The sequence below is a fragment of the Daucus carota genome, chromosome 1, assembly GCF_001625215.2.
Source record: "Daucus carota subsp. sativus chromosome 1, DH1 v3.0, whole genome shotgun sequence".
NCBI lineage: Eukaryota > Viridiplantae > Streptophyta > Magnoliopsida > Apiales > Apiaceae > Daucus > Daucus carota.
The window spans coordinates 34,500,885-34,515,367 of NC_030381.2; the positions used below are offsets into that span (position 1 = coordinate 34,500,885).

General features: G+C 27.9%; 1 long non-coding RNA gene across 1 annotated transcript; it reads left to right on the forward strand.

The window, feature by feature from the left end:
• Position 1: 1 nt before the first annotated feature.
• LOC135150865 (uncharacterized) lies at positions 2-563 on the forward strand. Its single transcript, XR_010289297.1, has 2 exons — positions 2-125; positions 321-563. It is a non-coding gene; the product is annotated as an uncharacterized LOC135150865 (long non-coding RNA).
• Positions 564-14,483: the final 13,920 nt, after the last annotated feature.

Below are 14,483 nucleotides of genomic sequence, written 5' to 3' on the forward strand. Positions count from 1 at the left end.
GTGGGGAGCTCATATGATTCACCTAATATAGGATTAAGGTATTTATTGGGTGAAAGTTTGGAAAGCTGGAGAGGCCTTTTTTGAAAGTATACGACCTCCACATATGGGATTGTGGCTTAGCATTGGTGTATGTTCTATTTTTTGTATTTTTGTTCCAGTTTTTAAGTTTTTTATATTGCATAGATGACATTATATTTTGTAATTAATTTTTTTGACATTATTTTTGCATAATTTCCTTTCGTATTGATAGTGATTATGATGCATATATGTCCACTAATGCATTTATTGATCCTTTTTTTATGATTGAGTTTTCCTTGCAGCTGCTGAAAAGAGATAATTCGTCCAGGCCACTATCGGATGCTCACCGTGTGAAGATTTATATTCACTTTTTCTCAACATCTGATCAAGGCTTTTTGTTTACTTCTTATTGCGTGTCATTGTATTTTGACAAGAGACACCGAGAATGAATATGACCCAATTTCCGTCCAGATACATGAATCTAGCCTACTATAACTCATATGTGTATAAGGAAATGTAGTCAAAATATATTTGATTTTCGATGATTTTGGCATTAATTCTTTTTTGTATAATATGTAGTGGTTTCCATATTCACTATATTCAATTTTCAAATCTAGACCTTTTGTTATAATTTCAAATTAATGGAGTACCTTTTCACTTCACAATTTTAGCTCTCGATAAGAAAGTTTTTATATATTAGATTTTTAAATATTCGAATACATAGATCTAGACTGTTATAGCTCATATGCAAATGAGGAAGTCAAACTTTATTTGATTATTATTGATGTTGACATTAATTACTAAAATACCATTTACATTTAATGTTTGTGGTTTCCACGTTCATTATATTTAAATTTTCAAATCAAGACTTTTTGTTATAATTTCAAATTAATAGAGTTTTTTTTCACTCCATAATTTTAGATCTTGATAAGAAAGTTTTTATATATTTGACCTTTTAAATTTTTGGATACATGAGTCTATCATGCTATAACCCATATGTAAATAAGGAAAAATAGTCGAATTTTATTTTATTTAACTGATTTTGGCCGTTATTATTAGAATCCTTTTTTGTATAATATATATTGGTTTCCATATTCAATACATTTAATTTTCAAATCAAGACTTTTGATATTTTTATATATTAATTATTATTTTTGAATATTTTCTGATACATGGATATAGACTGCTATAATTCATAGCAAAAAAGGAAACGTAGTCAAACATAATTTGATTTCCACTTTTTTTAGCATTTAATATTACAAAACTTTTTCGTATAATTTGTGCAGTTTTCATATTTACTATATTCAATTTTCAGATGGATTTTTTGTTTTAATTTCCGATTAATGGAGTATTTTTTTTTCACTTCACAATTTTAACTCTTGATAAAGAAGTTTCCATATATTAGATTTTTAAAATTTTCAGATACATGAATCTAGCCTGCTATAACTTATATGTAAATAAGGAAAAATAGTCAAATTTTATTTGATTTTCAATAATTTTGGCATTTATTATTACAATCCATTTTTGTATAAAATGTGGTGGTTTACATATACACTATATTTAATTTTCAAATCAAAACTTTTTGTTATAAATTCAAATTAATGGAGTCTTTTCTCATTCAATAATTTCAGCTCTTGATATATAAGGAAGTATTCATACACTCGGTTTTACAAATTTTCGATACATGAATCTGGACTGTAATAGCTTATATGCGAATAGGAAGTCAAACTTCATTTGATTTCCACAGATTTTGACATTTATTACTACAATAATACTTTTTCGTTTAATTTATACAGTTTTCATGTTCATTACATTCAATTTCCAGATCAAGAATTTTTGTTATAATTTCATTATTAATAGAGCATTTTTTTTCATACCTGTATCATACCTGTGTGTGTAGCACGGGCCAAAATGCTTAAATAATTTTCATGTGGTAATAAATGAGCATATTTTTATTTAAATAAATTAATAAAATTTCGTTTAATCTATTACGTTGTCTTTCATAACTTATATCTCATATCATACTGTTTGTTAATAAAAAAATGTATAACTTAACTGGAAAAAAAAACAAAAAAATCCTATCTGTGTACGTAGCACGGGCTAAAATGCTATGAGCATTTTTTTATTTGAATTAAAATTTGATAGATGAGCATCGTTTTATTCAAATAACTTAACAATAAAATTCTTTGCATACAGTTTATTATAATTTTTTGCTATTTTATTTAAGGTATGAGGCATCGCCGTTAGGCGACACCGAGAAACTTTAATTATATAATCATTACTATTTTCATGTTTTTTTATAAATATTTTAGATAAAAATTACTTAATATTTTTTTATTATTTTAACTATACAAATAATGATTTAATAATATATCCATAAACTTATAGATTTTTATTCCAAACATGAAATACTATTATTACTCCCTCTGTCCCATTTTAACTGCTTTTTTAGAGAGATGCACACAAACCAATTTTTACATTTATTGTGATGTTTATTTGAATACTTTTACCTAGCTACCCCTAATAAAAGTCAAACTAAAATACCATTTGTATTGCATTGAAAATATAAGCTCCATTTAATGAGGGGCAAAATTGAAATTCACCTACCAAATAGTGTATGAAAACAAGCGAAAGTCACATATTTTGGGACAACAATCAAATTCTAAAAAAGCAGTTAAAACGGGACGGAGGGAGTATATCAAATATTTGATTATATTAATGATATTAATAAAAAATATATCCCGTTATAAATATTTATCAATTTTTATTAAGGACGGGAGGAAACTCTATCAGCAGCATATTCACCATCAATCAATATACTTATATAAAGGAGAAGCGAGGGGCGTGTAGGTGGCGCCTCTAACATCGCTCTGTTCTATTTTTCTGATTTTTTGGAATTTTTGAATGAAGAATATCAAAAATTTTAGTTTTATAAATGTTTTAGAAACAATTATCGAATATTTTTTTATTATTTTAACTATACAAATAATGATTTGATCATAGATTCATGAACATATAAATTTTTATTCCAAACATGAAATATTATTATTATATTAAATATTTGGTTATTGTAATGATATTAATGAAAAATCTATTCCGTTATAAAATCAATACATAATCTATTCCATTATAGATATTTATCACGTATATTCTCTTAGTATCAATTTTCAATATAGGCAATAATTATAGCATTATATAATTTTAGTAATGTAACTAAATTATGAATACATATGTATTCCCTAATTGATGTATTACTTTAAGGTTAATTATTTCTTAACATATTTATCAATTTTTATTAAGGACGGGGGGAAACTCTATCATCAGCATATTCACCTTATTTTATAATTGAGGAATGGATGGAAGCTCTGTAATCTGCATAATCAGGTTAAGTTAATAATTATATATATTTCTAAATACAAAGATTTATATAGTCCGCGTCGTTATAATTTCTGTTGCGTGATTTTATTTTTTCAATCGACATTTGTATATATTATTTTTAACATCTACAACGTACTGTTCGCTAATAACAAAACTCGAGTATTTTGACTCTTACGTACGTTGCTTTCATAACTTATATCTCATATCATACTGTTTGTTAATAAAAATGTATAGGTTAACTCGATAAAAAAAATAAAAAACATACACGTGTGCGTAGCACGAGACAAAATGCTAATAAACATTTTAAATTCTATAATTTAAAACTCATAATAAATAATTTGACTGCGCTGATTACCCGCCAGATTTGGGGTTAATCACGACATAAAGTATAGATTAAGTTTTTTTTTTTTAAAGCAAAGAATAGATTAAGTCGATAAAAATCAAAGAATCAATACCCGTGTGCGTAGCACGGGCCAAAAAAGCTAGTACTTCTTAAAGCATGAGTCATTTTTTAAGGCTGATATGGTAATTTCACATGCTCTTGGATCAACCCATTAAGCTCTGGATCGACCCAGCATCTTCCTCATTCAAATTAACACAATGAAAAGATATTTAGGATCTTTATGTGACCCGACCCGGATAATACTGGATATGCACTATGTTCCTACCATATCAGTAGCGCAGCATTGAATGCAATCCCTTCGATCAAGCCACTCATTACGAGCTCATTCAAATCATATCAGGATCATCATATTATGATCAAAATTTAAAAATAACATTAATCACACATCCTTGAATCGTGCCACTAATCACGACGTCGGTTTAGATTTAAGCTTTGCTACTTCTTTGCATATGATATTCTTATTAGATCAAAGCAGATAAGTTGGATTTCACATTCGAAATCATTCTTTCTTCCACTCCTCTAATCGCGACGAGTATGTTTTCTTGCTTGGCTTTCGAACTGATTTGTGTTCTCGGTCGGATTTTGGTGCAGTACTACTGATCTTGGCTTTCTTTACACATTAATTTCTCTATCCACGGACTTTGCTTTGCGCTTATTTACTATATTGTATAATCAAATTGTACTTATCTTGCACAAATCGCGTTGATCCGTGTATGCATCAGGTAGTATCTGTCAAAGTCCTCTTGCGACGATACTTCGACAAAGGATGATGTTTCGAAGTCAAAAAGAGAATAACACCATTGGCCGTGAAATAAGTCTGCACTATTTCCATCTTAATTTACAATATTTGTTACATTGTGTATATTTGTTCATTCTATTATTTTTGAACGGGTTCTGAAGGTTGTTGTTTGAACGCTGCAGGTATCATAATCAGTACATGATTTTGTATTTAACGTGTTTGATAATTTGCAACAGAGAAAAGCTGAGAGATCCGTCCTAACGATTTCTATTGATTTCATGTTCCAGGAATTTGAGAAAAGGTTCGAACACTTTAGTGCAAATGAAAGATTTGTGTTGTGATATAGAAATTGGGATTATTTTTTGAACATCATTTTTAACTCTTCGTGTTGGGATTTGTGTTGTGCAAAAAGTAATCTTAGTGTTTTGTTTTTTAATTCTTCTGTATTCAATTTATTTTGATTTTGTATAGATGACATGATAATTTGCAATTAATTTTTTTAATTATTTTTTTGCATAATTTCCTTTCGTATTGATAGTGATTATGATGATGCATATATGTCCTCCACTGTATTTATTGAGCCTCTTTTTGTTATTGAGTTTTCCTTACAACTGTTGAACAGAGATGATTCGTCCTAGCCACCATCGAATGCTCATCGTGTGAAGATTTGTATTCACTTTTCCTCAACATCTGCTTTATTGATCTAGACTTTTTGTTAACTTTTTATCGTGTGCCATTGTTTTTTGACAAGAGACACCGAGAATGAATATGACGCAATTTCCGTCCAGATACATGAATCTAGCCTGCTACAACTCATATGTACATAAGAAAAAGTAGTCAAAATATATTTGATTTTCAATGATTTTGGCATTTATTATTACAATTCTTTTTTGTATAATATGTAGTGGTTTCGATATTCAGTATATTTAATTTTCAAATCTTGACTTTTTGTTATAATTTCGAATTAATGGAGTCTTTTTTCACTCCACAATTTTAGCTCTTAATAACGAAGTTTTTATATATTAGATTTTTAAATATTCGGATACATGGATCTAGACTGTTATAGCTCATGTGCAAACAGGGAAGTCAAGCTTTATTTGATTTCCACTGATTTTGACATTAATTACTAAAAAACTTTTTCATTTAATTTTTGCGGTTTCCATGTTCATTATATTCAATTTTCAAATCAAGACTTTTTGTCATAAATCAAATTAATAGAGTATTTTTTTCATTCCATAATTTTAGCTCTTCATAAGGAAGTTTTTATATATTCGAATTTTTAATGTTTGGATGCATGGGTCTAGCCTGCTATAACCCATATTTAAATAAGAAAAAATAGTCAAAGTTTATCTGATTTAACTGATTTTGGCCGTTATTATTACACTCCTTTTTTGTATAATATATACTGGTTTCCATATTCAATACATTCAATTTCTAAATCAATACTTTTAGTGATAATTCCTAATCAATGGAATACTTTTTAACACCACAATTTTAGCTCTTGATAATAAAGTTTTTATGTATTAATTTTTTTTATATTTTCCGATACATGCGTATACACTGCTATAACTCAGAGTAGCAAGTAAGAAAACATAGTCAAATATAATTTGATTTCCACTTATTTTAGCATTTATTACTACAATATTTTTTCGTATAATTTGTGCGGTTTCTATTTTCACTATATTCAATTTTCAAATCGACGTTTTGTTATAATTTCCGATTAACGAAGTATTTCTTCACTCCACAATTTTAACTCTTGATAAGGAAGTTTCTATATATTAGACTTTTTAAATTTTCAGATACAGGAATCTAGCCTGCTATAACTTATATGTAAATAAGGAAACATAATCAAAATTTATTCGATTTTCAATGATTTTGACATTTATTATTACAATCCATTTTTGTATAAAATATAGTGGCTTCCATATACATTATATTCAATAAGCAAATCAATACGTTTTGTTATAATTTCAAATTAATTGAGTCTTTTCTCACTCCATAATTTCAGCTCTTGATAAAGAAGTTTTCATATACAAGATTTTTCAAAATTTCGATACATGGATCTGGATTGCTATAGCTTATATGCGAATAGAGAAGTCAAATTTCATTTGATTTCCACTAATATGACATTTATTATTACAATACGTTTTCGTTTAATTTATACGGTGTCCATGTTCATTATATTCAATTTTAAAATCAAGAATTTTTTGTTATAATTGCATTATTAATAGAGTATCTTTTCACTCCACAATTTTAGCTCTTGATAAGTAAGTTTTTATATATTTGACTTTTTAAATTTTCGGATAAATAGGTCTAGCCTGCTATAACTCATATGTAAATAAAGAAAGGTAGTCAATGTTTATTTGCTTTTTGCTGACTTTGACATTTATTATTACAATCTTTTTTTCTAATATATGTATTGGTTTCCATATTCACCACATTCAATTTTCTTATTATAAATTTTAAATATAAACAATAATTGTAGCATATAATTTTAGTAATGTAACTGAATTATGATCGCATATGTATTCCTTTATTGTGTATTCCTTCAAGGTTAGTTATTCCTTAACTTATCTATCAATTTTTATTAAGGACGGGAGGAAACTCTTTTATCAGCAAATTCACCTTAATTTTATAATTAGTGAATGGATGGAAGCTTTATAATCTGCATAATCAGGTTAAGTTTAAAATTATTTTTATTTCTAAATGCAAAGATTTATATAGTCTGCATCGTTATAATTTCTGTTGCGTGATTTTATTTTTTTCCAATCGAATCGTATATATTATCTTTAACATTTACAGCGTACTGATCGCCAATAACATAACACGATTATTTTGACTCTTACATGCGTTGCCTTTCATAATTCATATCTCATATCATATTGTTTGTTAATAAAAAATGTATAGCTTAACTATATAAAAAAAACAAAAAAATCATACACATGTGCGTAACACGGGCCAAAATGCTATGAGCATATTTTTATTTAAATAACTTAACAATAAATTTTCTTACATACAATCAATTATAATTTTTTATTATTTTATTTAAAATACGAGGGTTCGCCATTAGCCGACCCCAAAATTTTTTAATTATATAGTGATTACTATTTTCATGTCTTTTATAAATATTTTAGTAAAAATTATCAAATATCTTTATTTATTTTAACTATACAAATAATTATTTGATAATAGATCTATAAACTTATAAAATTTTATTCCAAACATAAAAAATTATTATTATATTAAATATTTGGTTACATTAATGATACTAATGAAAAGTATATTCTGTTATAAAGACAATACATAATCTATTCCATTATAAATATTTATCACGTTTATCTTTTTATTATAAAATTTAAATATTGGAAATAATTGTAGCATATAATTTCAATAATGTAACTGAATTATGATCACATATGTATTCCTTTATTAATGTATTCCTTCAAGGTTAGTTAACCTTAACTTATTTATCAAATTTTATCAAGGAAGGGAGGAAACTCTTTTATCAGCATATTCACCTTAACTTTATAATTAAGGAATGGATGGAAGTTTTATAATCTGCATTATCAGGTTAAGTTTCAAATTATTTCTGTTTCTATAAATACAAAGATTTATATAGTCTGCGTCGTTATAATTCCTGTTGCGTGATTTTATTGTTTTTCAATCGAATCATATATATTATCTTTAACATTTACAGCGTACAGATCGCCAATAATATAACACGATTATTTTGACTCTTATATGTGTTGCCTTTCATAACTTATATCTCATATCATATTGTTTGTTAATAAAAAATGTATAGCTTACCTAGATAAAAAAAAAATCATACCAATGTGCATAGCACGGGCCAAAATGCTATGAGCATATTTTCAATTAAATAACTTAATAATAATTTTTTTTATATACTATTTTCATGTCTTTTATAAATATTTTAGAAAAAATTACTTAATATTTTTTTATTATTTTATCTATACAAATAATGATTTAATAATAGATCTATAAACTTATAAACTTTTATTCAAAACATTATAAATTATCATTATATTAAATATTTGGTTATATTAATGATACTAATGAAAATTTATCCCGTTATAAAAACAATACAGAAACTGTTTTATTAAAAATATTCATCACATATATCTGCTTATTATCAATTTTAAATATAGTCAATAATTGCAGCATATAATTTTAGTAATGTAACTGAATTATGACTACATATGTATTTCTTTATTGATGTATTCGTTTAAGGTTAATTATTTCTTAATCAATTTATTAATATTAATTAAGGAAGGAGGAGACTCTAGCGTCAGCATATTCACCTTGGTTTTATAATTAAGGAAGGAATGGAAGCTTTATAATCTGTATAATCAAGTCAAATTAAGAATTATTTATGTTTCTAAATACAAAGATTTATATAGTCCGCATCGTTATAATTTCTGTTACCTGATTTTATTTTTTCAATCGAAATTCGTATATATTTTATCTTTAACATCTACAACGTACTGATTGTCAATAACAAAACTCGAGTATTTTGACTATTACATACGTTGCCTTTCATAACTTATATCTCATATCATATTGTTTGTTAATAAAAAATTTATAGGTTAACTAGATAAAAACAAATCTTACCCGTGTGCGTAGCACGGGCCGAAATGCTATGAGCATATTTTTATGTAAATAAAAATTTGTTAAATGAGCATATTTTCATTTAAATAACTTAACAATAAAAGTTCTTGCATATAGTTTATTATAATTTTTCGTTCTTTTATTTAAGATACGAGGGATCGCCGTTAGGCGACCCCGAGAAATCTTAATTATATAGTCATTACTATTTTCATGAATTTTTTAAATATTTTAGAAACAATTACCTATTTTTTTTATTATTTTAACTATACAAACAATGATTTGATTATTGATCCATAAACTTATAAATTTTTATTCTGAACTTGAAATATCAATGATACTAATGAAAAATCTATTCTGTTATAAAATCAGTACAGTATCTATTCTATAGATATTTATCACGTATATCTTCTTACTATCAATTTTCGGTAAAGACAATAATTGTAGCATATAATTATAGTAATGTAACTGAATTATGACTACACACACACACACACACATATATATATATATATATATATATATATATATATATATATATATATTCTTTTATTGATGTTTAAGGTTAATTATTTCTTAACCTATTTATCAATTTTTATTAAAAACAGGTGGAAACTCTATTATCAACATATTCACCTTAATTTAATAAATAAGGAATGGATGGAAGATTTATAATATGGATAATCAGGTTAAGTTTATACTCCCTCCATCCCAATTTAGATGAGCCTTTTGCTCATTTCACACATATTAAGGAGTATTAAATGATTTTTCCTTTTTCTATCTCTACCCATATTTATTACATTGACTTTCAATTGTATTAGCTAAATGCTATATTGAAAATGATAAATAAGAAAGGGCAAGTATGGAAAATTGTTGATAAATGTGCATTGAAAAGAGAGAGGCTCAAGTATTTTGGGATGAATATTTTTCTCAAAAGGCTCATCTAATTTGTGATGGAGGAAGTAATTATTTATGTTTCTAAATACAAAGATTTATATAGTCCGCGTCGTTATAAAATTTGTTGCGTGATTTTTTTTCCAATCGACATTCATATATATTATCTTTAACATCTACAACGTACTGATCGCCAATAACATAACTCGACTATTTTAACTCTTACATATGTGCCTTTCATAACTTATATCTCATATCATACTGTTTGTTAATAAAAAATGTATATGTTAATTAGATAAAAAAACAAAAAATCATACCCGTGTGCGTAGCACGGGCCAAAATGCTAATAAACACGTTAAATTTTATAACTTAAAATTCATAAATAAGTAGTTTGAATGCGCCTATTACCCGTCAGATTTGGGGTTATTCACGACGGAAAGTATAGGTTAAGTTGATAAAAAAATCTAATAATCAATACCCGTGTGCGTAGCACGGGCCAAAAGGCTAGTTCAAATAATTGTTGTGTGCTCTTAGAGGCTGAATATCTTTTTTCCCGTATTTTCCAAGTTGAAAATTATACAAATATCCAAAGCAAAAAAAGAACAGGTTTGTACTGCTCCGTCCGTCCCTCATATTCTTTGACACAGATTTTGAGATTTCTATAAAATATACTTTCATAATATTTTTTTATAAAATAAATCATGAAAAAAATTTGATGTTTAAAGTTTTATTCTAGAAAAAAATAAACTAAAAAAATATTATTAAACTATACTTTATAAGAGTCTCAAAATGCGTGCACAGTGAACGTAAACATCATGGGACGACGGAGGGAGTAGTATAAATATTTTTCAAAATTGTTTTTAAATTTATGTAATATGAAAATCCCCCTAGATTTCCTTTATATTAATAGTTTTGATAATAATATTAAGACCTTTTTACATTAGTACATAAATTTTAAAATATTTTTGCAAAAATATCATAAAATATTTTCAAAGATATATTTTAAAGCATAAATTTAATCATAAAATACAAATTTTGATTATTCTTATCACAAAAGATTTTACAATGAAATAAATTAAACATAAAAATCTGAGCTCAGCCTGAATTTAAAATTCGCTACCGACAATTTACTTGTGTTCAAGGTGCACGCAGAACGGGAACTCAAGAACATTGGCCCAGTTCAGGTCCTATTCACAGGAATAATATCACTTTTTCAGAATTCAAAGGACTTATAATAAAATTCTGTAAAAAAAAAAAAAAAAGGACTTATAATAGGACCACGAAAAATAGGAATACAATAATTTATTTATCGATTTTAAATTGCTTACTTTTCTCTTTTGGGTAGTTTAGTCAACATAGGTTGAAAGTTGTGGACCTTCTGATAAAACAGATTGATAGCAGTATAATTAATCTTGAATCGGAAGATTAATAAAGAGACATCGACTTGCCATGTCTCAAAAGGCAACATCAATCAACATTAAATTTTGACATAATAGTTGGGTCCCATATGCTAGGAGTAGCTTTAATAATCAAGTGGATTCTAGGATTCCCCTGCCAATTTTAATTGCGACAAGATTAGAGTGCGCGCTCGTTCACGGCGAGCAAGGCATCATCCATTGATAATCGGATATTAATTGGATCACATATTAATTTAAGATAATTAAATTTAGGAAAAGTTATTTCAATATCGATATTTTGTTAAAGATCTGGGTAATTTTGATTTTAAAAGTATCGATAATTTAGTTTGGTAAATTATAGGAACCGACATAATTTAGTGCTTACAAACACAACTTTGTAAATATTAAATTATGTCGAGGATAAAATTTCTAGCATCTAATAATTTCCAAACTTCTGATAATTAATTAATAGAAATTGAATAAAAAATAATACAATAGAGCCGTAAAGTATGAACTTCTAATAATATAGTGTTTCTGAACCCAGGAGCATTATTCTAGAATTTGTATTTGTTAGGCCGCGCAGCACCCGTTAACTCCGCATTAGTATGATATTGTCCGCTTTGACCGTGATCAAACTCGAAAAAGCCTCGTACTAATGGAGTTCTTTGGCTGCTTATATTCAAGATAAATGTTCTTTATCTTTCCGATGTGGGACTTGGGTTGAACCCACTCAACAATCTCCCCTCAATCCAAGAACCACTAATCTTGTGACCCTTGTACCGCCGCTACTCATCGGTTCCTCATCTTGCGGGACACGCCGTCCGACCACCTTGTTGGAAAGACTTTCGACACAAGCCGTCCAAAACCTCCGATCGTAGTTCTGAAGAGCCTCCCCCACATCACACAACTGCAGCCCGCAACCCATGATCAACTTCTTAACCTCACTCTGATACCACTTGTTAGGCGGGACACGCCGTCCGACCACCTTGTTGGAAAGACTTTCGACACAAGCCGTCCAAGGAAAGACTTTCGACACAAGCCGTCCAAGACCTCCAATCGTAGTTCTGGAAAGCCTCCCCACATCACACAAATGCAGCCCGCAACCCCAGGATCAACTTCTTAACCTCACTCTGATACCACTTGTTAGGCCGCGCAGCACCCGTTAACTCCGCATTAGTATGATATTGTCCGCTCTGGGTCGTGGCCAAGCCCGCACGGATTTGTTTTCGGGCTCCTCCCAAAAAGCCTCATACTAATGGAGTTCTTTGATTGCTTATATTCAAGACAAATCTTATTTATCTTTTCGATGTGGGACTTGAGTTGAACACACTCAATAGTATTATCATAAACATGAATTACAATCTCGTACGTCTTGACCTTAAAAAATTGCTAAAGACTTTTTATACTCCCTCTGTCACAGTCAATTGTATACGTTTCTTTTTCACTGCTCGACGCGCTTTTTAAGGCTCTTATAAAACATAGTTCTACAACTTATTTTTAAGATTTTCTTTTTTTGTATAAAAGTATAAATGTTATACTTTTATACAAAAAAAGAAAATCTTAAAAATAATTTACAGAACTATACTACATTGAAGCATTAAAGTCCGTGCCGCGCCCCCGTCCCCCAATGTATACTATTGACCGGGACGGAGGGAGTATGACAATAGTCACAATATACAGCGCAGTCCGTGAGCTTTCCACCGATTCGACTAATACGGGAAATTAAAAAGCGGGCCACCACGGCAGTCAGTTGGCACGAACTCGCAAATACCCTCTGTTTTAACGTTTTGCGATAATTTGGCAAAAGGCCGGCCCACCAGCTACAGCCACCTAAAGTATAAGCCGCTTCACACTAATTACTAAACTGCCCTGCACTTATTCAACTTCCTCCGTTTTGAAATATAAGTCATTTGACTTTTTACACGTATCTCTGAATCTTTTGACTGCATGTTTAAAATCAGTTTTTTGATTTTTTTTATTTGAATGATAATATCAATCATATATTTTTATTCAAATTTTTTTTAAAAAAAATAATGATTTTCAACATGCGGTCAAAATACTTAAAAACACGTGCAAAAAGTCAAACAACTTATATCTCAAAACAGAAGAATGTCTTTCTACACAGGTTCACGGACCCAATAATGGATATATTTTTGGGTTTTTATATAAAAACTACTTTTTCAAGTTTTTTTTTACTGTTTTATGATCTTTTAAAAATAATTATAAGTATATTGTTCAATTGATGGCAATCAAATACAACCTTCACACTTTTGTAAAAAAAATAAAAATTATTCAAATGCAATGTATGTCCCATTGTTTTAAAATTTAAAGTCCAAACCTATAGCCAACTTTATGCCATAAATTTATAAATAACTTTTTTATTTCTTTTCGGTTACTAATTTATAATAATATACTATTAATTAAATATGATCTTTAACTTTTAATTATACTAGCCTATAACCCGTGCGAAGCACGGGCGACCATATAATTTTAATTTGATTATTTATAAGTTTAATATCATTTTATTAATGTTTTTCATTAATTAAATAAAATGGTATTAAATCATATTAATCGATTGATTATATTCACTTTTGAAAATTTGTCTTGTACAATATTTTTTTCGATAATATAGAATAGGGCTTTTTTCATAACTGCCTAAGCTCTTGAAATTTTTTAAAAAAATAACTTTCAATACTTTTAAAAATACCATTTTTTATAAATTATTTACAAAAATACGACTTGCAACTTCTGCAACCTCATTTGGACAACAGTTGCAATGACTTGCAACTTCTGCAACCTCGTTTGCAACACCATTTGCAACAGTTGCAAATGAGAAATTTCATTTGCAACTTATGCAACTTCATTTGCAACAGTTGCAAATGAGGTTGCAGAAGTTGCAAGTCGTATTTTTGTAAATAATTTGGAAAAAAAATTGTATTTTTGAAAAAAAATTAACTTGACAATATTTTTGTAAATAATTTCTAAGAAGTTGGTATATTTATAAATATTCTTATAAAATATTAGTATAAAC